Raw genomic sequence first — 26932 nt, 5'->3', positions numbered from 1 at the left:
TTGGCCGTGGGGGTGTGTTTAAGGTGTAGTATTTCACAGCCTGTGCAAGCTATGCTGTTTGGGAACATGTGAATATGGTCTCTGGCAATAACTGCAACCCCCCCCCCCCAGCCCTTCTTCTCTGTTGGAGTAGAAGATGGAATAGCCTTCTGGTACTGCGATGTCGCAGGTGGGGCCTATGGGGTCCTTAAGCCAGGTTTCAGTAATGCAGAAAATGTCTATTTGTTCGCTGACAATCCTGTCATGAATACATTGTGCGTGTTTGTTAAGAGAGCGTGTGTTTAGTAGGCAAATTTTTAGGACGAGCTTTGTTGGGGGGTGAGTGGACAATTTTTCCTTTTTTGCGGGCCTTTTAATGGCAAGTTGTTCTCTAGTGTCCTGACTGTTGCGGTCAAGGACAGAGTCCACCGCTTTTTTGACCAAGTTAATGCGCGCAAGTTTACTGAGGTCTGCTGTAAGCTTGTCAAAAGGGAGCATTCCCATGGTTGCCTGTGAGGATGAAACTTACGTTTGGTGCAGAAATGAGCAGCGGTTTTCGCCCTGGACGCCCTGGACGGCGTGGACCGGCGTAGACCGGCTTGCCCCTGAAAGCGCCGGCGCTGAAAGCGCCTGACGTATCTAGATGTAGGCGGCAAGGGCACCTGGGAACAGTTTTCCAAAAAAGAAATGCTGCAAAGTTACAGAATAAACAAGATACAAGTGCTTGCTCGTTGCGCTAATTATGTATGAGAAACTCTTAAACAAACAAGGCAGTTACAAGTTATTCTGAATAAACAAGGGAATCCAAAATGTAATGCACTCGAAACACTTTCTCAAAGCACTTTTCCCAAATGACAAAGTATTCTAGGAACGTACTTTATCACGTTATCTGGTAAGGAAATGGAAGGGGAAAGGGCTCTGCTTCTGGCCCACCCACAAAAGAGCCTGTTACCTTACTAAAGGACACCGTGTGTCTTGGGGTTGATGTAGAGGCCGGCGGGACCGGCATAGACCGGCTTGCCCCTGAAAGCGCCGGCGCTGAAAGCGCCTGACGTATCTAGATGTAGGCGGCAAGGGCACCTGGGAACAGTAGTTCCAAAAAAGAAATGCTGCAAAGTTACAGAATAAACAAGATACGAGTGCTTGCTCGTTGCGCTAATTATGTATGAGAAACTCTTAAACAAACAAGGCAGTTACAAGTTATTCTGAATAAACAAGGGAATCCAAAATGTAATGCACTCGAAACACTTTCTCAAAGCACTTTTCCCAAATGACAAAGTATTCTAGGAACGTACTTTATCACGTTATCTGGTAAGGAAATGGAAGGGGAAAGGGCTGTGCTTCTGGCCCACCTGCTTCTGTAAACTTACAGTCCCCGCCACCTCTTTTTCTGCACTTATCTGACACACACTTTCTGCTGCCTTATACCTAGCACTTGCCACTTGCTGACTGCACTTCCTCTATTTTTTGCTATTATTTATTTATGATTTATTTATTTTCTCCTTGCCCAGCACGTTTCCTCCTCCCCACCCCGGCACTTTCCCCTTCGCCCTCTCCCATGCACTTGCACGTTCTCAGTGTCACTGGGCCTAGTAAGATTGTTGTTTTTGTTCTCCCTTGTTCCCCTCCCTTGCTTTGTCGCTCTCTGAATCACTTGTGTACGAGTGCAATATATATAAAATATCAATAGCAATACTTATGCCCTAGAACATGAATGGTCAGGTTGTATAGTCAGGAAAGCTGAAAGGATCTACAGACACTTTTAAATCAGGGCGGCTTTTGGTCTGTCGCTCAAGTGCGAGCAAGGCTTTGAACTGGGATAGTTTAGTTTAGTTTGTTTATTTACAGTGCGCACCAGACCCAGAGGCATCAGGGCGCAGGATACAAGGAAACGTTCAGCTTAGTTACATGGGTACATGAAATGCATAGGCAACAATAGGTGCATGAGATACATCGGCATAGATATAGTGTAGATTCCATATTCAGCTAGATACTAAAGTGATCACAGTACAACAGAAAGGGTGTCCAAAGGGGACTAACACATGATGAACAAGTCAATATGCAGAAGGGTATGCGTGATGGAGAATATGGGTAGTCAAGTGAATGTTTATCACAATGATTATTTATCGTTTTCTTTAAGCCAGTTGGTCAGATTCTGCCTAAATTCAGAGAAGGACTGCTGTTCTCTGATACCAGGAGGTAAGGAGTTTCACAATTGCGCAGCCTCAACTGGGCAGCTGTGTCCTCCGATAGTGGAGAGTTTGAAACGTGGTACTTGGAGGCAATTAGAGTTGGCTGTTCTGGTCAGTCTGAAATAGGTTTTTCTGCAGATTCTATCAGTAAGGTATGGTGGTGCTCTATTATTAAGGCACTTGTATGTGAGGGGGGCAATTTTAAGTTGGATTTTATCAAAGGTAGATAGCCATTTGTATTTTCTTCTAGTAGAGGAAATATGTTCATTTCTGTTGATCTTAAGTGCTGCGCTCAGGGCATTGTTCTGGAGAACCTGTATTTTATGGATAATCTGTTTGTTCGCACAAATATAGAGCATGTTACAGTAATCCAATTTAGAGAGTATGAGGGCTCTAGCAAGGATAAGCAGCTGTCAGTGGAGAGGAATTGTTTACTAGCTCTGATTAGTTTGTACGTGTATGCGGTATCCAAGGCTAGGGAGTTAACTTGTTTAGTGAAGTTCAATGTGGCGTCTAGGTAGAAGCCTAGGGTCTTCACTTCCTTTGCTACTTTTATGTTATTTCCATCAATGGTGAAATTAGCATAATCAGGGCTGAGTTTGGATAGGTGGGTTGAGGTGCCTAAGATAATAAGCTCAGTTTTGTCATCAGTCAGACATAGTCCATGGGTGGTCATCCATGCCTGAACAATGCCATAAATTCTATTCACCAGAGCCAAGTCCACGACGTAATCTTCGGTGAGAGGTAGGAGGATTTGGGTATTGTCTGCGTAGTTCGTGTAGGCGATACCCAAATGGTCCATTTCGTCAAAGAGGGGCTTAGTGAATACATTGTAGAGTGTTGGTAACACACAAGATCCCTGAGGTACACCACAGGTTATAGGGTTAGGGTCTGCTGAGGCCGAAGGTGAAAAGACTCTCATGGTCCTGTTACTCAAGAATGACTCGATCCAATTTATAGCCTCCTTAGAGAAATGAGCTGCACAGTCTAGCTGGCTACATAGGACTTTGTGGTCAACCAAGTCAAATGCAGCTGAGAGGTCTAGTAGGAGGAGTAGGGCTGATTGGCCCTTATCTCTGAACTCATCTATTTGGTCCAGGAGATCAATTAAAGCCATTTCCGTAACATGTTGGGGACAGAATCCGGATTGGCGAGAACCTAGTAGGAGGTTGGATTCCAGGAAGTTCTGTATTTGAATATAGGCCACTTTATCTAGAATTTTTAATAGAAATGGCACAGTCGTGATGGGTCTGAAGTTTGTGGGTATGGAGGGGTCAAGGGTTTGCTTTTTGAGTAGTGGTAATACCCAAGATTCTTTCAAATTGTTCGGGACAGTGTCAGTTGTGAATGAGGTGCAATTGGACGGTTTCAGTCCCAGGATGACCTTCTCCACCTCAATGAGAGAAACTTTAGAGAAGCTAAAGCCATTTTCTTGTTTGCGGTGGGGGTGGTGGAGCTACACTCTGAGTGGTTCGAGGTGGTAAAGAAGCTTTCTTATGGGCAATTTTGGTTTGTAGGTTGGAGACTTTGTTAATGAAGGCCTGCTGGATACTAGAGCACCGCTTTGCATCTTTAATGCAGTTCTCTTGTGGTACAATAGGTGTTTCCAGTTCTTTTAGAATACTGAACAATTCATTGATGCTAGATTTTGATTGAGATATTCTGTTATCATATGTCTGCTGTTTGGCTAAGAGGATGTCTTTCTTATATTGGGTTGAAACGTTGGTTAGGTTTAGTTTATTTTCTGCTGACAGAGAGAGTCTCCAAGCAGTTTCAAGCTTTCTTTTAAGTAGTCTAAGGTTTTTTAAGTGAGGGGTGAACCAAGAGTTAAGGTGTTTTTTGGGTTTACTTTTCCTTAATTTGAGAGGTGCAATATTGTCAAGGGCTGAGTTCATGATTTCGTTATACTGTTCAAATAGGGAGTTGGGATCCCCCTTGTCAGGTACGGAATTAAGCTTAGGTATTATGTGGGGCAGCAGTTTGTCAACTGTCATGTGTTTTTTGTTCCTCTTGAGTGTAGGTGGGATAAGTGGGGATGTCTGGGCTAGTGGCTAGATTAGTTTCCAATGTGAATACTAGGAGGTGGTGGTCTGTCCTCATCTGGGGAGCAATGGACGTGATGTTAACATTGCAATTATATTCTGCTATCCAGTCGAGAGTTTGACCTTTGTCGTGCATGGGTAGGTTTACTTTCTGAGTGAAGCCAAGTTATTTCAGTGACGTAGCAATGACAGTAGAGTGGGTATCCAGTAGAGGCCGCGGATATATCATCCGAGAAGGTTCCAATAGGGCCTGGTGGTCTATAGATAAGAGAGATATTCAGCATTTGGGAGTTGGCAGTGGGGACTTTGACCGTGAGGCATTCACAAGATTTCATAGTGGGTGTTGTAACAATTCTCATATCTAGGTTGGTCTTAGCTATAATTGCTAGTCCTCCACCTCGAGAGATATGTCTGTCTGCTCGCAGGATGGTATAGTTATCAGGAACTGCCAGAGATAGGACAGGGCCTGCAGCATCATGTAACCATGATTCTGAGATGGCCAGGAAGTCAAGGTTATCTGTTAGAATAATGTCTGATACTTCAGTTGCATGAGCAACTAGAGACCTGGCATTTATGAGAGCTCCTTTAAGGTTCGGTAGGTGGCTTTCTAATGCGGGGGTGGTAGTAGGACAGTCTTTAGACTTCCGCCTAGGATGGTTCGGTGTAGGTCTTTTGTGATTGGTAAGGCTTGTAGTAGGCTCTGTAGCTACTTTATGAAGTAGGCACTTTTTTAAGGTCATTTAGTTGCTCAATTCTTTTTGCTGGTAGTTCATACAGTTTGGATAGGTGAGCGTGCAATCTTAGAGTTCTATCAGCAGTGCTGCATGTCACCTGTGCGATACAGTATTCTTGTTGCTGGCTAGTTTTGTGTACAGTTTTGTACTTTTGTGTGTCTATCATAGTAGGGCAGGTTTCAGTATTAGGTATGGTCATTGTACAAGAGAGCATAATGGTGCTAGTTTTGGTGAACAGGCTGTTGGTCTGTAATGCTAAGAGGAAGGAAATGGCAATGTGGAGCGTTAGCCAAGCTATTTTAGATAGGGCACCTGTTGGGAGTCTGCCTGGACCGTGAAGGTACATAATGACAGTAGGTTGTAGGCAGTCCTCGTTGAGCCTGGAGGGCTACTAATGGTCTAATTCCAAGATAAGGTGCAATGGAGTGCAGAGTAAGTAAGCTAGTACAGGTATATCTGAATTGGCCGGCTAGTTATAATCATTATAGTGCACAGTTGGGCAGGTTACTTTTAGTCTATGCTAGTACAGCAGGGTGCATCAATTAGTGTAAAGCTAGGCTGTTGTAATAGGGCACATCAGAAAGTGAGGGCAGGCTAATATAGTAGGCTAATGTAATAGGGCGCAGCGGCAGGCAGACAGGCAGGCAAGAGGCAGCTAATGCAGTGGCAGCCGTGTTCATGAGGCAACAGTAGTCCTGGGGCAGGGCTAGTGCAGTGGCAGTAGCATACCTATGGCTGGGCAACAACTGCAAAACGGTGCAACAACTAACAAGGTAATAACATGCATCTGCAGTAATATGTCACAATGACTAGCAGGCGGTAACATACCTATGGCTAATAGCAATAATGTGGCACAGTGACTAGCATGGGGCAGACTAATGCAGGTGCAGTGACATACCTAAGGCTAGGCAATTACAATAATACGGCGCAACAACTAGCATGAGGCAGGGTTGGAACAATGGCAGCATCAGTCATACGGCAGGGCTGATTACAGTGCAGGCATGACGACCAGCATGTGGCTGAATAGGTACATTATGGGCATAGTGACCATGGCAGTAGTGGTATACATGTAAACAGTATGGCCAGGGTTACGTGTGAAATCCTGATATGGCACGATAAGGTATGGGCAGGTGTACAGTGTTCTAAGGTCAAACGAGTCTTAAAGGAGTACGAGTATGTAAGTCTTGAGGATCGGCCGATGAGTAGGCTTACCGAATCTCAACGTTCATGGTATGGATGTCATCATTAAGTCGGTGTAGCATTACTCGGCTGGTGATTCTCTTAGTAAAAGGGATTGGCAGCTAGGCAGGTGCAAGGAGTTAGACTCGTGGCCCAGGCACAGAGAGCCACAGAGAGGCACACGACAGGCACAGACAGGCTGCGCGCCTTATATCAGGTGCCTTGGTGCAGGGTGCCAGCTCACGCCTTCCGGCGGGGCTGGGCACGATATAAACAGAGGCTGCCCAATGGGATGCGAGGAGTGTTGCTAGGCAACCAGCAACATGATGAGTGTGGGGAAGGCACGCTGTTTCCACGTCTGCTGTAAACAATGAGGAAACCCAGATTAATTAATTCTGCAATTTCAAAGTGCAGAAAATCAGTCGGCAGAAGGATGAACATAGGTGTCGTGGGGGCCTTGGGGCAGCTGGATGCGGCTCAGCTGCGGCCTCGGAGTGGTCCAGTGTCGGGGATCAGCTGTTCTAGCTTGTCGATGGGTGTGGCAGGATCCCACCCGCGTGAAGGAGGAGGCGGGCGGGATACTTGGGAGTTCCTGAAGCCTGCTAAAAACAATTTTGTGGATGGTTTAGACGGGTGAGCAGTCTTCTGGGAGATAATCTTCATAATCCAGCCTTGCCTACACATCTCAATGTGGGCAACATTTTCATCCATCCCACCATCAGGGGCTAACCTTTTCGTGTTTGTGCATATGCCCTGTACTTCAGCCCAACAATTGAGAAGAACATTTGCACTGCAAAGGTGAGGATGTCTAACTGTAGAATTTCCCGAAGGTTGGCCATTCCAGCATTCTGTGGGAATGGGGAAAAGAGACAGGGAGAGGAAGCACATACTGTTAAGTCATTTGCGTATTCATTAAAAGCTCAAGTGTACTGGAGGAGTGGACAAAAAGATAACAGAAAATGTTCCTGTCAAAGGTGTTTTCTCTGTTATTTTATGTAAGGAAATTTATTTTAGTGTGTTAAATATATCTATGAATCTGTGACTGGCACAAACACTACACAGTGATCTAGGAGGAACAAAGCCTGTCTGCAGAGCGGCATATTGTGATGCCTCCAGGGTGTTGGAGAAAATGTTCAATTAAACACTCAAACAGTATTATGGGCCTCATTACAAGCATGGCAGTAGTCGTGCCTGTATGGCAGGCATGGCTACCGCCATGCTCGCTACTGACACTGCCTCGCGCAATTGGGCTATAACCGACCCATTAAGAGATGAAGGGGCCGGTAAACGCCCATTCACGGGAGGCGGTAATGCCGGGCTCCTGATCCGCATTCTGTTCATAGGGCACAATGGGGGTGGGGAGCATGGTTGCACCAGCACCGTTGATAACGTTGCTGGTGCAATCACGAGTTCTGCTTGCGGGTGCCGCACAGCCCGCCAGGCAAGACCTGGCGGGCTGTCAGGAACTTGCGAGTAGAACTCGTAGTGCAGCAGCCCGGTATGAACGGTGCCAGTGCCTTACCGGCACTGTTCATACCATGGCTGCCACTATTGTAATGAGGCCATTTGCATTTCATTTTAATAACATCATATTTTTGCAATCCTTAGTTACACAATTTAACAATTTGTCTTTATTTTCTTCCCAATAAAACAAAAATGTTTATCAATATAACAATTCAATCAAATTATCCTTCCAATTTTCGATAGACCACTTATACTTTCTACGAATTTCGAGCTCTGAACAACCTTATTGCAAAAGTTGTCTAACAAAATATACATGATGTAACTATGATGAATTGCTCATGTGGGAGTTTAGACATACCTAATAATGTACATTTCCACATGTTAACCATATTTGTTTCTTCCAGTAAAATGTCTTTCTTGTCATACAACAAGTTGAATTGATGTAAACAAATATAAACTTTATGTAATAGGCATAATAATGTAAATATAGTTTTTAATAGCTACCAAAAACTGGGTAAACCATTCAGATCTTATCTGTCCTATGCGATTGGTGCAGAACTTCAAATACATTTATACATTCCTCTCTTTCACTACAGGTGTTTGGTAATAATCAATCAAATCCAACATTTATGTTGATGTAATAAGAGTGTGCTATCAAATAAGTCCATGGTACAACCACTCACAATTAAAATAAAATGTGCGTATTTACTGGTAGGTTTCCATAATCCTTACTGAATGACTTGTTTGCTGCAATGTTGTTACAATATTCTAGACTTCATGTATACCAAGAAAAACACTGTTAGTCTAGAACGCTACCTAAAGTGTTCAAAATGGCAGCACACAATGTGTGATATCATATGTATTACACAAACATCATAAAGCCAGCATCGTTGCAGGGTACACATTCAGTTCCTTTCAGATCTCTGTTTTTGAATAGTTGAAAATATGTTCAACTAATCATGTGCATTCATCTTCCTGTTGAATCCTATTAAATTATACTCCTCAATAAACAACAATCTTTATGTCAGTGTAATCTAAGCCATTTTTTGTGTTGCTTTAGAAATGATAACCATAAATGAAAGATAACGTGATAGGTCCCATTCCACATTCATCCTTGTTGGTTCAAAAGCATACACTTTACTAATCCAATACATGTATCTTCTCACCAAGAATGAATTTAGATTTCATTCTCTCATTGGTGTCTTCGCCTGTTCAAATGTTAAGAATTGTGTTTGAGCAATTGTGCGGTGTTTCTGTGAAAAATATGTAGCAACTGGAGCTCTTTCATTATGAGCACTTGTTTTGGACATGTGTTCTGTTCTCCTTATGTCAACATTCCCGACAAGCCTGTTACAGAAGAAAAACACTCATGAGTGCTTGTCGTAGATTGTGACATCACTTATAATGGAGGCAGATGAGGCAGTGGTGAGCATGCATACATCAGTTAAGAAATGTATCAAGTCTTCTACCGTCATGTTGTCTTGCTTGTCATCTATGATCTGATGACAAATCAGTCAGGAGTATTTCCCTTGCTTCTCAAAAACATGATTTTCCCATTTAATCATTCATTTGAATCCTTTTGTCCTCTATGCTTCAACAAGTTCTGTCAATCCGAACCTCCTTAAAAAATAAAGCATATTCCCCACCCCCTTCCCCCGTTGACTCTGACCTACTTTCCCTTTGCCTGCTTCTAGGGTTCACTTCAGAGCTACCAATGTCCTCAGGTGGAAAGCCCCCTCCAACAGAAACGGAGTGTCTTATTCTCCCATGTCAGATGGTGCCAGACTTCAAGAAGCTCATCTGTAGTAGTGTTGTAGTTTATGCACATGTAATGGGCAGTTGCACCCTCATCTGATGTGGGCAGTTGCTCGGTCTGCCCACTGCCCATGTCTGTCCCTCATTTTAGCACCACTCACTTAAAGCTCATCGACCCTGTTTCATACATACTGCAACTCAAATTTCTATGCAATCGTGAGTGGAAAGGAGCATTAAGGAGACATCGCTGTGTGGTCCTGTAATTGATCGGGGCACTCACTGTCAACTTGCCCCATCTGTCCCTATTAATATGTGCGGCCCCAAATGTTTGTGCCAGTGTATTATCCATTGTTAATTTTATTCCCATTCTTTAAACATCAAACCAGATTATCAGAGAGTCAGCAGACCCTTACCAGACCTGCCAATATTTTTGCATATCTACAATAATCCAAGAGAAAATAAACAATACCACTAAATCATCCCACCTGAATCTCCAGCCCATATTAGCATTACACTGAAAAAATGTGCATCTTGTTTAGTCATAAAGGAAACACTTTGCTGTCAGGAGGGACCCATTCAAGTGCACCACTTACAGTCAACCTTGTCCCGACCACCAGTTGGGGGATTTTAAACAGGACTCCTTACCTTTTAGACGGTTGTGCATGAGAGCATTCGAGGGTAGGTTCATGCATCAATTATTTGGTGATGTCAAACAGAGGCATCATTGTACAAAAGTCATTGTAAGATTGAATGTAGTGAATGGGTCGTTTTTGAATGTTTGTAAATAATGGAAGGGTTTTACAGCCTAAGAAATGACCTCACTATATAGCCTATAATACCTATCAACCAGGAAGGTCCTTATGCTCAATAGGAAGTTGAGGGACAGTCTATTCCATTTGTAGAAGATACTGGAATCTGCAAATAATTTCTGGTGTTTCTTTCTCCTCTAGAACTGTGGCAGCAATATGGCTATCCAATGTCAGTTTAGGTCTAATCACTGACATTTCCCTTTGGCCCCTCACCTCATGTTAATCTACTTGAAAAGTTTTTTTGTGTAAACTAATTTGCACCATTTACTCTATCCATAATGGAGTATTTATAAGCATCCCCAGTAAAAATAATAATGTTGTTTTAGCTGCACTACTTGTTCTACAGGAAACGCCTGTGCCACCTATATTGGGGGACTGGTCAACGGATTTAATAGAACTGATTGATGCTACCTCTGAATTTATTTCGTCAATACATGATAATGAAGTAGGTTGCATTAGGATTGCCAGGCCAGTTTTAAGATTGATACATCCAGAAAGCTACTGTGTATTCCTCAGTGCCCATTGAAACCTGAAGCAGAAGAAGGCATTGCACAAGTTATAGAGTCAATATCAATGGAAGGAGTTATAATTCCCACCTTGTCTTTAGTCTCAACAATACTCCAATGGTGCCTGTCACGAACCCCAGAAAGAACACACACAAGATCTGAAATTTGTAAATTTAGTACTTATTCCAGCTTTCCCAATGGTGCCAAATCCTACTACGAGGATGTATTGCACAATTCCTACTGCCACAGATGTAACTGTTGTTGATTTGTGTTCTGCATTCTTTTCTATACCAGTGCATCTCGAATGTCTTTTCTTGTGTGCATTTTCTCATACAGGAATTTGTTACAGATGGACTAGGTTACCACAGGGTTATTCAGGGTCACCTACCCTTTTTGTTGGTACTATCAAATATTCCTTTCCCTTATGATCTTGTTGATCTTGTTCAGACATGGAAAAGTTTACAGGGTCTTGTAGACATTGATAATGGAGCCCACACATAGCCTGCAGGAAAAGATCCTCTCTGCCTTTGGTTTTCTAACCTCTGTGATCTCCTTCGTGGGTTACAGATTTAGCCAAAAATACATAAACTGACGTTGAAGCCAATTACTTATTAAATGTGATTAAGTAGGCAGGAAGGCATCCCCTTGCCCTTACTTCTGTGGTGGGCCTGCCATAAAGTTTACATCTGTCCTTCGTCTCCATTGAATTAATCCAGTCCAAGTCCATCCGTTTTTTTCTTCACTGAGGTTGGATTACTCAGAAGGTCCTCTTGGGTGGCGTTTACTGAAGCCAGTTGGGAGTTGCAGATCATACTCCATAGATCCAGGAGAGGCTTGGTCTTTCCCAACAAGGTTTTTTCAGGACAGCCGTCCCTCCTTTCCCTCAAGCACATTTGCTGAAAAGTGCAAGGGACTTCCAAACAACCACTCTGTAGAGCGGATTTAGTACTCTAATAGCCTGAATTGGTGTCACGTTTGTCAGGGCGAATACCTTCCTCCAAAGTTTTGGCCATAAACTGTGTGGTAGGGCCAACATTGCTTCCGAACCATATGCCAAGATGGGAGCTACTTTTTTACAATAAAGGTCTTTATTTGCAGTACCTCTTTAATATCGGTTTTGCCTGTGATACCAAACACTGCTTTCATAGTGCACATCCGACTTGCTGTTTCCAATGTCCATACCAAGATATTTCAAAGAGGCAACCTCTAAAATCTTTTCCCCTTTCAAATGCCAGCTATAACAGCTCTTTTCTCTACCATCAGCAGACCAGCCATGGGCCTACCCTTAAGGCTTTTAATGGCAGGATTAAGGTATACCTCAAATCCGTCCAGGACTGGGGGTTCCCTCAACCATGTCTCCTGTAGGAAGACCGAGTCAAATTGTGCGAAATCCCAACCCTCAATAAATGGTGGAACCCCCTAGTGTTCCAGCATCCCAGTATCAATGGCGGAGCAACAACAGGTTCCTGGTTCTGTCAGCATTATAAGTTATCTGGTTTTGATGCTAGTGCGGGTGCAAGCCATCTCCAGTCTTCCCCCTTGACCCCTCGTGCTCCCACAGCCGGTGGATATCTTTTGTTCTGTTCTTGTTCGCGTTCTTTTATTGTGATGCTCAAGTCTGGTTTCCCCCTAGCCACTGACTTGTGGTTATATTGTCTTGGTACTGTGCTTGCTCTTTGTGCTGGATTCCCAAGTTTCTTTACATGCTTTAAGGGACTGGTTTTCTAGACTGATTCTGTTGCTTTGTGGGTGTTACCTGGTCCCTTGCCCTTGGCATGTGCTGGGTTGACGAAAAGCCCTTTTGTAAAAATGTTGAGGCCTCCTTCAAAAGGAGATGTTTGATCTCGTCTGATGTTAGGTAAATAACTACCTTGTTTAAACTTTCTTTGTCCGAGAACACTATAAAAAATAAATCCCCAGTATCTATCGATTTTAAGGTAGCGATGGAATTGACAAGTCTTAGGACATTTGCCCTGTTCAATATTAGTTTGTCTGTGACAAGTAACGCCCATTGTAGAAGGAATCTATGTGTTTCCGATTCTTTTTCCGAGCTGTTTTTATATTTCTTGGAGTGTGAGTTCCTTTTTCTAGTGGGCGTTGTCACTTCAGACGGTGTCTTATCTTTTTCTATCTTCCAAGGTTTTAAAGGATGAAACCTCACTCCTAGAATCTATTACTTTTGATTTGGGGCTTTCAGCAGAAGAGAGAGGCCCTGTGAGGTTGCATTCTTCTACAGGCTCTCTTCTTCTGTCAAATGTCCTTTTTGGGTATTGAATTTTTCTTCCTTCGTTCTTTTCGGAAGTTTCCTCAGTCTCGCTGAGTAGTTCTTCATCCTCTTCACTACTAGGTGTGTTTACTTCAGACATTACATCCTGCTCATTATAATCATAGGAGTAAATAGAGAAAGCTGACTGAGGCAACATGGGCATAGGACATGGGGGGGCAAGGGGGACAAATCCCCCACACAATTTTAAGTGGGGGGATGTAATGGCATTTATCCCCCCCAGAATATATATTTGGTGTGTTGTGCAGGGATCTGTTTTTGAAGTGGGGGGAGGGGCTGCTTACTATGTAAACTGCCCTCTCCCCCCTCGCCCCCAAAGCATGGGGGAAATACCCTGGGGGCAGATGGGTGATCATCTTCCCCCAGGAAAGTGGGACAAACAAAATATATATTTTTTTTTAATTGTAGTTTTGGGTGGGGTGGGTGTGGGTGAGACCACTAGCCACCAGGGATTTTTGCAAGGGGGTGGCCCTCTCCCCTCCCACCCTAAGTGGATGGGGGCACCTTATGTAGCCCTCCCTGGGGGCAGTCTTCTGCCCCTAGGAAGGGGTACATGAGATACCCTCCATCCATTTGGGGTTGGGGGGAGAGACCACTGCAAATATTGGCAGAGCCACCTCTCCCAAGCCTGGGCAGTACGTTTTGACCCCCCCGCCCCCCGGGTGCAGATGGCCACACACATGTGCCCATCTGCCCCTAGGGAAGGGCAAAAGCAAAACAAAAAGATATATATTATAACTTGTTTTGGGTGGGGGGCCCACTAGACCACCAGGGTTTCTGTGTTTGAAAGGGGGGGTGGCCCTCTCTCCCCACCCTAAGTGGATAGGGGCACCTTATGTAGCCTTCCCTGGGGGCATATTTCTGCTCCTAGGAAGGGGTACATGAGATGCCCCCATATATTTGGGGCTGGGGTTAGGCCACTGCAAATACTGCCAGAGCCACCCCCAAGCCTGGGGCAGTACGTTTTGCCCCCCACCGGGGGGCAGATGGCCACACACATGTGCCCATCTGCCCCTAGGAAAGGGGCAAAGCAAACATAAAACCAATTATAACTTGTTTTTGGTGGGTGAGGGGGGCCACTGAACCACCACAGATGTTTTTAGTGGAAAGGGGGGTGGCCCTCGCCTCCTCACCCCAAATAATTGGGGGGCATCTCATGTAGCCCTCCCTGGGGGCAGATTGCTTGCACAATCTGCCCCTAGGAAAGAGGCAACACAAAAACAAAAAATAAAAAAAATGATGACTTGTTTTGGGTGGGTGTGGGGGTCACTAAACCACCATGGATGTTTTTAGTGAAAAGGGGGGTGCCCACAGGTGTCTTCTTTTCGGAAATGCATGGGGTTCTGTGTTTTCCTTGGTGGCTTCGATACCCTGGGCCCAAATCTGTATGTGGTCCATATGAGCAAAATCTGCTCTGCCGAAAGGCTTGGGGTTATCAGTAGGTTAGCATTTTCCCTTTGTGCCGAGTTAGGTGCATCCAGATATGTGAGGTACCATTTTTGTTGGGACACCTGGGGGAACGCGGGAAGGTAGGACATCTGTTGTTGACGGCGTGTTTCGGTGGGTGGGCAGAGGGAAATGTCTCTGAAATTTGGTGGAAAAAAAACACTATTTTCAGATATTTCACTCTGGCCACCCACTGAAACACGCCACCAACAACACATGTCCTACCATCCTGCGTTCTCACAGGTGTCCCAACGAAAATGGTACCTCACATGTGTGGGTGCACCTACCTGGGCAAAAAGGGAAAAGGCTAACCCACTCGTAACCCCAAGCCTTCGCGACTCGCCCCAGAATGTATTACCCACAATCCCAGACAAAGTGAAAATTGTGTTTTTTCCACTAAATTTCAGACTTTGTCAGGGATTGTGGGTCATAAATTATGGGGCGATTTGTGCAAGTCAGACATTTGTGGATTCCCACGGGTGTCCTCTTTTCGGAAAATGCATGAGGTTCCCCGTTTTCCTTCGTGGCTTTGACACCCTAGGCCCAAATCTGTAGGTTGTACACATGAGCAAAATTCCTGAAAATCTGCTGTGCGAAAAGACTTGGGGTTACCAGTGTTTTAGGCTTTTCCCTTTGCACCCAGGTAGGTGCACCCACACATCTGAGGTACTGTTTTCATCGGGAAACCTGTGGGAACGTGGGAAGGTAGGCCATGTGTTGTTGGCTGCGTATTTTGGTGGGTGACCAGAGTGAAAAGTGTGGAAATTGTGTTTTTTTTCCTGTCATTTTCCGATTTCCCCCCAAACTATGGAATCTTTTCTTACATAGTAGCTGCCTGACCTGCGCAAATCACCCCTTCCTAAACTTAGAATATTGTCTATTTTCATAAACGTATGCATTTCTGGCTTCCCATTCAGCTTTCTAATGGACTATTATTTTGTTTTCCACTCAATCTGTTTTTTAAAGCCTGTAAAATGGCGAATCCAGCACAGCAAACCATTTGTTCCTAACTCTTACAAGGAAAACACCATAGGCTTCTTTGTACAACAGTTTATTGGCATTTTCTGAAAAAAACCCAAATGTTCTCCTTTTTGGTTATTTTCTCTCACCCCCTACATCAAACTAGGATTCCTGGGTGGCGTTACATCCGCCTGAATGTAGGAGAAAAGGGCCCAAATTTGGCCGAGATATCTCATGTAACAAAGAAGTTACAAGGGATTGAATGACGACGTACCGAAATCACCAAAAAGGCCTTGGCACTGGGGGGAAATACCTATGGCAGTTAAGGGGTTAAGACGGTAAAGCCCCCGGGGAGATATCATTTGTAAGGTAGCTCAGTTAGTTAATTCTCCAAATGCAGATGGTGCACAGGAATATGTAACACCTGTGTTCAGCACCTGGCTCAATCTTCTGGTGGGATAATAGAGTGAATGCATTCAGCTTCCGATGCAACACGGCATTTTCCAGGTCAATTGGGTCAGTAAAAATAATGAAAAACACTATTAGTGTCGCTTTTTCTAATTGGCCAGATTTTCGTGCATTTTCTGGATGGAGTTCGGGAGCCGAGTGAACACACCAGGACCCCCTGTATTTCCCGCTCTACCAGACAAATGCGGCCTTACTGCCAGCATGGATTCTCATGCTGGACCTAAGAAAAGGGATTCCTCTGGGATCTGCTTGGAAATGAAACCTGGTAAAAGCGGGCGGAATCCAGAGGAAGCCATTGTCAATTATGCCAGCAATCGCTGATTGCACAAGGTATTTACACTCTTCCAAAGTGGAAAAGCAATGTGATTTCACCTTCCTTTTACACTAAATTCTTCCATTTTGTGGCGGAAAGTAAAAAAGTGCGCCAACGGAAGTGGTCCACTCCATGCAGTTTACTTTGCGCCTTGATGCTTGGGGGTTTTGCGTGATGCTACATATGTAATAAATAAATAAATACATTTAACATGACCCCAGATAAATGCCAATTCGCGATCAGAATGAGTGAGCATGGCATGTCGCTTGTAAGAGGGTGTCCTGTGCTTCTTGAGTGCGTTGGAAAATGCCCTTAATTGCCATCTCGCGTTAAGCAGGTGGTTAAACCCATCAGTGTGGATTGCGCAATAATAAGTCGACATAGGTGTTTCAAATGGCCATTTCGCTCTTTGGGTGACATTGCCAAAGTGGGAGAATGTTGCCCAGCATGTGGCACTTTCTCTGCGGAGTGAATTGTGCCCACCCCAAGGAAGAAGTGTGAAAAACCCACAAGGGCACTGTGCCCCGCTCTTTCTGTGTCTGTCTTCCCCGCCGGGTGTCAGATGCCGACTCAGACATGGGTAATTCTCTGGTGGCAAGCCTGTACCCTAGATGATGTGGCAAAGGATTCCAAACTTCTGAGGCTGATAACATTAGTAGCATTGAGTTGCATGTCACCTGACAGGTATGTGTGATAAAGTTGCAAAGCAGAGCTTTTAGTGGGCTAAAGCAGTAGGCAATGTTTGCCCACCCTCAAAGGGTATGTACAACCAAACGTAATAGGCCCCTCCCCCATCATGGCTGTAGGGGCCAGGATCCAATCCAGGGCAAGAATGCCCTCCAATCATCCATGAGTAGGGTACCCCTCATGCTCCAGGAACCCTGTTAAGCAACCTCTGTGCTTTCCAGGAGATACTAACATTATTTAAAGCCAGAAGTCTAAAAAGTAATCGCTTACTTGCAGCTGGAAATTAGCTCCTGGCGTGATCAAAATGTTTTAACCAAGTGTGACATCATCTCCTTCATTTATGCGCAATATATGTGTTCTCACGTTTCTTAATCTACTGAATTACTGTTAGAAACAAAGGCAAGAGTTTTGTCTCTTGTGTAGGAATTATGAAGGCAGTTGCCAGCCTCTGGCATAATATGCCATGTTCTTCCAATATTGGCTAGCTGTTGCCCTCTTATGGCCAGGTGACTAGCAAATGCCTTTCCCCTGCAGACAGAAAAGCGGAAATAAGAGGCCAATTCAAGGCACAGGACAAATAGAAGTTAAAGGAATGGTTTGCCAAAAAATTTTAATTTCAAAAATAGATAAGCAATATAAAAAAAAAAAGATTGGCATTTCTTTTTTCGAAGTCCCTATGTAAAATTTTGAGCAATTCAAGCTCAAAGATAGCACATGGGGGCATCCATTTTGTGAAATGGATGCCCGCCGCTGTGCTCGCTTTGGCTTTTGTGGCACTAATGAAGGAAAAGCCAGCCAGCTGTAGTAAACAAAAGCTACCACTGGGTGGCTTTTCCTTCATTGGTGCTGTACGCGGAGGACGGGGACCGGAGACTACAGGCAGAAAAGCTGCAGCTGCATCTCGGTAAGTGCTATTTTTTTAATAAAAATAAACACTAGCTGCGTTTTTTTTTCTAAGTTTTCCGGGCTGGAGGACCCCGGAAAACTTAGAAATAAAACTGCAGCTTTAAAAACATTGTATTTATGTTTACGGTAGCTTTTGAAGCGACCGCAAACATAAATACAACGTCATTGTGTTTGAAAACGCTGCGGTTTTTCTTTTTAAGTTTCTCAGGCTCCTCCGGCTCGGAGGAGCCTGAGAAACTCAGAAAGAAAAACTGCAGCATTTTCAAACACAACCGCGTTGTGTTTCTGCCTGCCGTGGCTATCACTTTGGGTCTCCGGTGCTCCCCCGTGGGAGCACCGGAGACCCAAAGTGAAAGCCAAGGCAGGCATAAACACAACACAGTTGTGTTTACATGCCGCAGTGTTTTTGCCTAAATCTGATTTCCCATTTGGGGCTCTCGGGCTCCCCATGAGGATCCCTAAAGCCCCAAATGGGAAAGCAGATTTAGGGGATCCCTACAGCCCCAAATGGGAAAGCAGATTTAGGCAGAAACACAACGCGGTTGTGTTTGAAAATGCTGCGTTTTTTTTTCTAGGTTTCTCAGGCTCTAGGGCTCCCCGTGGGAGCCCAGCTCTTCCCCTTTCATTTCACTCTCCCTGGTATTATCCTCGTCTATTTTCCTTACTACCTCCCTCTCTTCTCCTGTTAATGAACCTCGTAATTTTAATAGTATCTGCGCAGCTACCCACTCATCATGTCCTGTTTCCGCAGTTGGTTCTTCTCCAGTCCTCCCCTCCCCTGCTGGCATCTTCCTATGAGCCACATATGGTGGCGGGCTGTATGCCGGCTTCGAGTACCCCTCAGCCGCCCTTAACTGTCCTCTTTCTATTTCTCCTAATTCCCTTAAAGGGTACAACCCCCCTCCCTCTGTTTTCACTACCTTTGCGTGGGGAGCCCTAGAGCCCCAAATGGGAAAGAAGATTTAGGCAGAAACACTACGCGGTTGTTTTCCGCAATGCTAAATGCTGCAGTGTTTCTGCCTAAATCTGCTTTCCCATTTGGGGCTCTAGGGCTCCCCGAGTTCCGACCGGCCCGAAATCTGCAGAGCGAATCTGGCTCAGGGCTAACCGTCCACACCAGGCAAGTCTCTGACTAGTCACCAGCTAGTTGCCAGCAATCATCAGCAAACAACGGCAAAGTAGTTTGGCGTTTTGTCAAGCCGCAACCACGACCACCTCCGTACTCTGTTCCTCGTTCAGCGAAGTCAGAGGGATCAGAGGAAAGCACCCTCAACAACATGTTAATCTGCACCTCAGAGCACCTAGAGCCTGCAAAGGATCAGGAGAGGGTGCTTCTGACACTTTACTCACACACTCTTGGCATTCCCTGGACTGTTGATGGAGCCTGTGAGTTGGGTGGGAAGATCTGTTAGTGATGACTACCTGGAAACATATTATTTTGTCGGCTTGAGGTATTTACTGGTAACTTGCAATACTTTTTCAATATTTAAATTCCCATGGTGCCACAGATAACATCCTCCATGACACAAGAACAGGGAGTACGCCAAGAAATGTAGACCTTGTTGAGTGCTGAGAGTTGCAGATCTAATGCCGCTTTTATTGTTATAACAGTTTTCAGGTATTTGACCTGTGATCAAATGTGTTGCAATTCATCCCCATTCCAATACAGGTGTCATGAGACGAAATCACACTTTTGGGATCATTATTGTCAACCAGTATGCAAATGGTATCAACTTTGAGGTCTACCAATGGTGCTGGGTGCAGGGGAAGAGCTTATTGCTGAAGAATATTATTAAAATGAATAAAAGCCTTTTTCATTAAAAACGTTTTGTTGTTTCCCGATTTTTAAATGTGATGTATATTGGGCCTCACTACGAGTTTGATAGTAATTCTATCAGGATTACCATCTGAATCATTTACCATTGCCTCTAATCAGTCGGAACGTTTTGATGAGGTATTATGAGCGGGTTAGTGGTAGAGTTAGTCCCATTTTTGGAGACGAAGGACAACACAGGGATTTTGATAGAGTTACCACGAGCAGTAAATCAGCTCCAGTAAATCTGCCTATTTTGGAAGTAATGTGGAAGATTTACTTACAACTATATTCTGGAGGCAAACCTGACCGTTTTCCTCCAAAGTCAGAGTTTGGAATTGCAGTAAGGTGGTGCTAAAGTGGGGGTAATGGACTTCCTGCTACTTTACTGGATCTTAAGCTGCACTGGGGGCCATTCTCTAGTATTTCCAGGGGCAGTAACTTCTCCTTTTTCCTAGACTGCAACAGCACAGGGCAACAATTGAGCAGACCAATATTACTCTTGCAATTGGATGAACTCAATCTGTGTCCCCCCAACCTGGACCGCACTTTGTTAATACATTTAAAATGAGTTGCTAATCTCTGTAGTATATCATTATCAACAACAAAGTCATAAATAATATTGCTCATGGCCCACCAATGGTGATTTATCATTTTTGTTCCAATGGTAATCTTCTTCATATACCTGTTAGTAATCAAAGGTTTAGAGACATCGTATCAAGACTGGATTGCCATTTATATTACAGATCAAATGTGGGGTCTTCATCGTTTGGTAACTGCATAAACAGTGTTTCACTTCCAAACCAGTTTTTGCTCGACTAAACACATTTTTTGAGCTAACAGGATCCTTACTTTCATTCAAGTAAATAGTGCTCTTTTTTCCTTTGCATAGTAGCTAAACTACAGATATAATTTTGGGAATTATCCAATGATTGAACATCTCTGGACAGCTACCAAGGATAAAACGTCAATGTATTTCCATCCAAAGTGGTAAACAACTAATTTTTCCAATGGTCTTGTTAAGGATGCCTCACTACCACTATTTTAATTGGCAGACAGGATATTGAGGCTATGCACTAAAGTATTTACTGAAATGGATTTCCACTCATTCCAGATGCTGCCCAATTTAGTGACAAGTACCGTTCAGGGTGATGCCATTGGCACTCCTTTTTTAATTTGGTCAGGTAACAGGTTAGGGTCCAAAGGGCCTGGTTCAGCAAGCAATCAAAAGTGAAAGCCGTCAGAGTAAATCGTTCCTCAGAAAGAACGTTGTGGCCTCAGGAGCTACAGCTATAATTAGATCAATGATTATGTGTCACCCTATTTTGATTTCTTATTCTGTAACTCTGTCTACTGACATTTCTTTTCCATCAAAATTGTGCAGTTCTTCAAGAAAGGTGTTGAGGATGATGTAATCATTCTCTCCTCATCCTTGTCTGACGGGGTCTTGGGACTGACTCTGTCATGGGGGCAGATGACCTCTCAAACACTGGGGTAAGCAGTCTACCAGGGCAGTGTCACAGCCAGACCTACCTCACAGGTGGTGTGTCGGAGATGTGGGTGAGCCCTGTCTCTGACTCCCTGGCATGTAAGAAGATGTGTACATACATTGGCACCTCTTTCTAGGACAGGATGCCTATCAGACTCTGTCCTGTCTTGGACTCTCTCTCTCTAATCTTTCAGGTGTTTCTCGGGAGTCAGCAACATTCAGAGAATAATTGGGACTACATTGACCACAATGCACCTTGGGCCAACGGACAAGACTCATGTTTTCAATGAAGAAAGTCAAATGTTTACCTCTGATGTCTCTCCAAGCAAGAAGGTGCAATTATGACCAATTCTAAAGCCAATGTCCCATCTCTGTTCATTTTGGCATGGGCGTAGTTTCAACACCTAGACTTAGCAAAGCCCAGGGCTGGCACTACAATAAGGCGATTATATGCAAGATTTGAATGGATTTGGAATTCTCAAGATGATGCACTCGTCAATGGTTACAGGACCCCTGGTATTAGACTTCTGCAGATCTGGTGAGTCACAGCAAGTCAGGGGTTGCACCAAATGGAAGTTTGACTTGAGGCTAGTTGGTCCCACTAGCCCAAGGGACAAAGTCATCCCGTACGGGTTTTCCCATTCGATATGAAAACATGTTCAGCGCAGCTGCAGGGCTTCACCGGGCACTCCGCGGTCCAAGTGGGTGCTGCTGGCATCTCATCACATCTTCTTCTTTGGATGCTCCTCTCCAGTGGTCGACTCTGCCTCTAGTCCCAAAAACCTCACTTTTATGCGATTTCCTATAAATTCACAGCCTATACTGTCAATCACGCAGCTGGGTAGTTGTCCTGTTTGGACAATCAGCAAGCCAATCAGGACTGGTTTCATTCAGGCACACCTAGAGACAAAGGACAGGGACGTGTTGGGACCCTTCCTCACTTCCTGACTTTCCAGACACATTGGAGCCTGGGCGTGCTTCAGGGCTGAAGCCTGCCAAAGGCATAATAAACAAAGGGCTCAAACCAGTTTCAATTACCAGAGTAAACGCCCAGAAGAAACTAACAAACAGAAAATGGAGAAAAAAGAAGACAGAGACCACTTTGGGAAAATGGACACCCATGGGTGCTGTACTGCAGCTGAGGGTTCAGTCAGCGGTAAAAATAAACACTGGTAGTAAAGGTAAACCACTTCCACCAGCCATTTAAATAAGGTGATGTGTGATGGTCCCACAAAGAGAAAGGTGATTAAGACAGGGATTATCTTACTATTCTTGGGAATGGTGGTTTATCCAAGAAAATGTATTTAAACATTAAGAGAAGTCCATGTGACTTCTTAGTGGCACTGCACCTACTGTGTGTGTGTCACTATACAAAAAGCAGATGCCTATGGAATTTGTCAGACACCATAAAACAGTAAAACAAAAACATCTGAGTCAGGAAAAATACATGAGAGAGTGAGAAAAAGGTCCCACTCACTCAGGAGGAGAACAAGTCTAATTCCAGCAAAAGAACTGGGGGATCTCTAAGGTTGACGGGAATAAGCACATAAATTAAAATTCTCTGTAACAGTCCTCACCACGCTCAAGTGCATGGGCAAGGCCCTGGAATTTAGAAATGAAATACTCAAGATGTTTATCACCTGTCCCAAGTATTAAAACGTGCCGGTGCAAACATGACCACTGACCCAACCCCACGTGTTCCTATGTTGACATTGGAGTCTGAATGAACGTTCATGTATTTATTGTCATCAGCAAACAAGCACCAGGGCCACAAATTAGCCTATTATATATGCGTGCGGTGGTAGTTGGGACGGAAGTCTCTCCAAATTCTAACATGCATTAGCCCATTTGAGCTAATGGGGTGAAAACCTCCGGGCGACTCCGCAATCCCATGGACGTCATTGAGGGGTTGCCAGGGGTGGCACTTGCGACCCCTGAGGTCGCCCTTGCTACCCCTAAAAAAAAACATTATTTTTTATTTATTTTTAACAAATTGAAGCTCCTGGGCTGTGGCCAATGCCGTTTGGCTCTTTGTTTCTGGAGTGGCTGGCTTTCTTGTTCAGGCTTCTTTAATAAAAACAGGGGGTTCCACAAGTGTAACACTTTGAGCAGTGACCCTAAATAAGAAAAATAGAAATAACAAATAATTTGTTTTTCTGGGTTTCTATAAAATAATTGCTAGACTGATTAAAGATTTATTCCAGGCACACTTCAGGAGGTGATTGACTTCATAATGCAGACAAATTCCTCCAAAAAGAATACGCATCAATTTGAGACTATGGGCCTCATTACGACCCAGGCGGTAAGTTACCGCCTGGGCCGTGACTTTACCACCATGGCGTAAACTACGTTTACGCCATGGTGGTTGGCGGACTTACCGCCCCATTCCGAGGTCGGCGGGGCGGTAAGTCCCCAATCCCCATTTACCCTTCCCCATTCCCATTTTTGCCCCATAGGGCATAATGGGAGTGGGGAAGGCGTTAATTACGCCACCGTAAATTACGGTGGCGTAATTAACTCCATGGTCCCTTAGCGCCATGGATTTTAACACCTGCTAAAAGCAGGTGTTAAAAGCGCCATGGCGCTAAGGGACCTCGTAGTTGGCGGTAAGGGGTCGGCGCAGCTAACGCTGGCGTTAACCCCTTACCGCCAGGGTCGTAATGAGGCCCTATGTATTTTGCTATTCGCAAGTTGCAGTTATAGCATGTTTTTTTCTGCGGATACATATGGTGATCCATTCTTGTATGAAATGTATATCATGTTACAGTGATAGTGTAACCATATTTTTCTTAGAGTACTTAGAAACAATGCTATGTGATGCTGCTTCTTGTTTTGTCAAGGGGTAAACAGTCGTATTCCCCATCGCTTCCCGTGATTTAACCTTGGGGTGGGATCAAATGACATCACTTCCTGTGATGTCATCAGAGGTCAAGGGTCACGTGATATCACATCTGCTACCCCTGGCATGTTGGTGCAATGACGTCCCTGCACAATCCTGTGCTATTTCTTCACATGCAAAGGTGTATGATTGCATTCCAGTTATACACGATCCAAGTTGACTTTGTGAGGGTTGACACAGCTGGTGTTGCGCTCATTAAACTACTGTCAGTGTCACATAAACATTATGATCATGTGTTGCTCTGTCTGTGCTTCCCGTGTGGTGGTTGTTGTGTACGCCTTACGTCCCACTACGCAGTGACGTAAGGCGCGATCTAAACAAAGGCCCTGCCCCGTTGCGCGTGGGCAGTTCTGGGTGCACCAGTCTCTTATTGCTCCCGCCGGAGCAGCGCAGCAAGGCTCTGGTGCCCAGGGCCCCATATATCCTACAGCCAAACGTCGCATCGGCTGAGGCCTAGGACACAACACTGGCGACGAGGTAACAGGATCACATGTTGCACGTGATGCCCAATTATTCAAGCCCTCAGCACAGGCACAATTTTTGGAAGCACGGTGGGGGCCCATCCCCCACCCAAATCTTTTTTTTTTTCATCAACTGAATGATGACAGCATGAGAGAAGATCCCAGCACTATCCACATGAACATCTTACCAGCGTATGGTACCAAGGGGTTCACCACAACCTGGCCAACTTCCAGATGATCCAGCAGCTTACCACCCGCTACAGGACCTCCCACAGGAGATAAGCACCTCACAGAGAAGGACAGGAAGCTCGGACATCCACTGGCCACAAAGGTGAGGGGTTCTCTATGCTCGTGGGCAGAAAGAGCCACCAGTATCACAGGAAAATGGCCACAGGCCTCTCCGCTCCCAGGCCCAGCACACCATCAAGAATGGCAGCCAACCTTTTGCCATCCACGCCACACATGCCCTCCCAAGGAGGGACGTCATTGTTGCTCTGCCCATTCCACCCATACACCGACTCCTCCTCTGTCGGTCCCCGGTGGCAGCTGTGGATCCCGAAAATCGAGATGGCCATGGATTGTAAAGACATTACCACCTCACGCAAAATGAGGTCACACCGCCTTAATGTCGGTGATGAGGTTCTACGCATATTCAACTCGCTGGCGATAGCAGATGGCTCTGACGTCTATCAACAAACCAAAGACACTCTCACAGCCCACTTATTGCCCCAGCTGAATCCAGACTATGAAACATTCATTTTCTGTACCACCTTCCAGTCCGAGGACGAGACACTTGACGTCTATCACACCAGACTACGGAAACGTGCAATCTCCTGCGGTTCTGCCGACGTTGAAAAAGAAATCCGACGCCAGATCATCAATGGGATACACTCAGAGAAGTTAAGGAGAATGGTGTTAGGTGAAAAAGGCATATCTTTGACCAGAATCTTGGAACTTGGGCGCCAGAGGGAGTTGTCACATGCCAGAGCAGCGCACATGGGCACAACCTTGCAGAAACTCCAACCGGCACTAACGATGGCGACAGTGGCCCAAATCACAAACCGCCAATACACGAGGGATGAGGCCAGCGGCAACAACACCCCCCTCTGGTGGTAACCAAGAACCCCGGGACCCACTGAGTGTGGGTGGTGCGGAGGACCTCGCCATGGGAGACGAAATTGCCCGGCCCAAGGCACCACGTGTGGTCCATATGGCAGAAAAGATCACTATGCAAAGGTAAGTAGATCGTCTGGGTCACCCCAATACCCCTAAACGCCTCAAGACAAAAACACAGGGAAGAAGAAGAAACTGTCAACTCGTCAACCAACGAGGAAGGGCACAATGATGCACAACCTCAAAAAGAAGCAGCAAACGAGCAATGGAGAAAAGGAAAAAAGGTATACTTGGTCTCAGCACTGGATTACAGAGGCGCGACCCCAACAAAAAGACTGAGAAGACGGAAATGCCTAGTCGCGATTCAAGAAACACAGATGACTATAGACACCAGGTCGTCCGTTAATGTCATGCCAATGACCACATTCAGGAAATTGCGACCCCCACCAATCCTGAAAACAACGGACACGCTGCTGTTTGCATATGGGTGCAAAACTCCACTGTCCATAATGGGACGGCTCCGAACGACTCTCAGCAGTGGAGACAAATCACTGCAATCTAAAATTTAAGTCATAAACGCAGGAATTGAGAGCTTGCTGAGCGGAGATGCGGCAGAGGACCTGGGACTCATAGGTTTAGTCTGTGATATAACAGATACACAGGACATCAACAGCATTCTCGGGAAATACCCAAACCTCCTAAACGGCATTGAATGCCTAAAAGGAAAGTCCATCAAACTTCATATTGACAAGTCCGTTCAACCGCGAGCAGTACGCCATCGAAGAACTCCGTTCCACATAAGAAATCAAGTTGAGAAAGAACTCAAGGCACGCGAGAAAGCAGACATCATTGAAGAGGTGACCGGACCAACACCGTGGATGTCACACATGGTTGTAACCAAGAAACCCAAATAACCGGGCAAGGTGAGAATATGCATTGACATGCGCCTCCCCAATGCAGCAATAAAGCGGGAGCGTCACATCACCCCCACCCTTGATGAAATTATAGCAGACCTCACAGGATCGAAAATGTTCTCAAAAGTCGACCTAAAGACTGGATACCACCAACTGAAACTCTACCGGGACTCCAGGTACATCACAACATTCTCCACCCACATAGGGTTGCACAGATACAAACAACTCAGTTTTGGAATCTCCTCTGCAGCCAAAGTGTTTCAGCAGACCATCCAGGAGGTGATACGTGGCTTCCCGGGGGTACTCAACGTCAGCATTGACATTCTCATTCATGCAGGCGACAAGGAGGAGCACGTACGACGGCTCAACATGCTACTCAGCAGGCTTGAGGGTGCCGGCTTAACAATCCACAAGGACAAGTGTGAGTTCCTAAAGGAAGAGATCTCGTTCTTCGGATATACATTCAACAGCGCAGGCATCTCTGCAGACCCTCAAAAAGTAGCGGACATCCGTGCAGCC

This window comes from Ambystoma mexicanum, chromosome 11 (assembly GCF_040938575.1).
Source record: "Ambystoma mexicanum isolate Mex_15411 chromosome 11, UKY_AmexF1_1, whole genome shotgun sequence".
In the NCBI taxonomy this organism is placed as follows: Eukaryota; Metazoa; Chordata; class Amphibia; order Caudata; family Ambystomatidae; genus Ambystoma; species Ambystoma mexicanum.
This window is presented reverse-complemented; position numbering follows the sequence as displayed.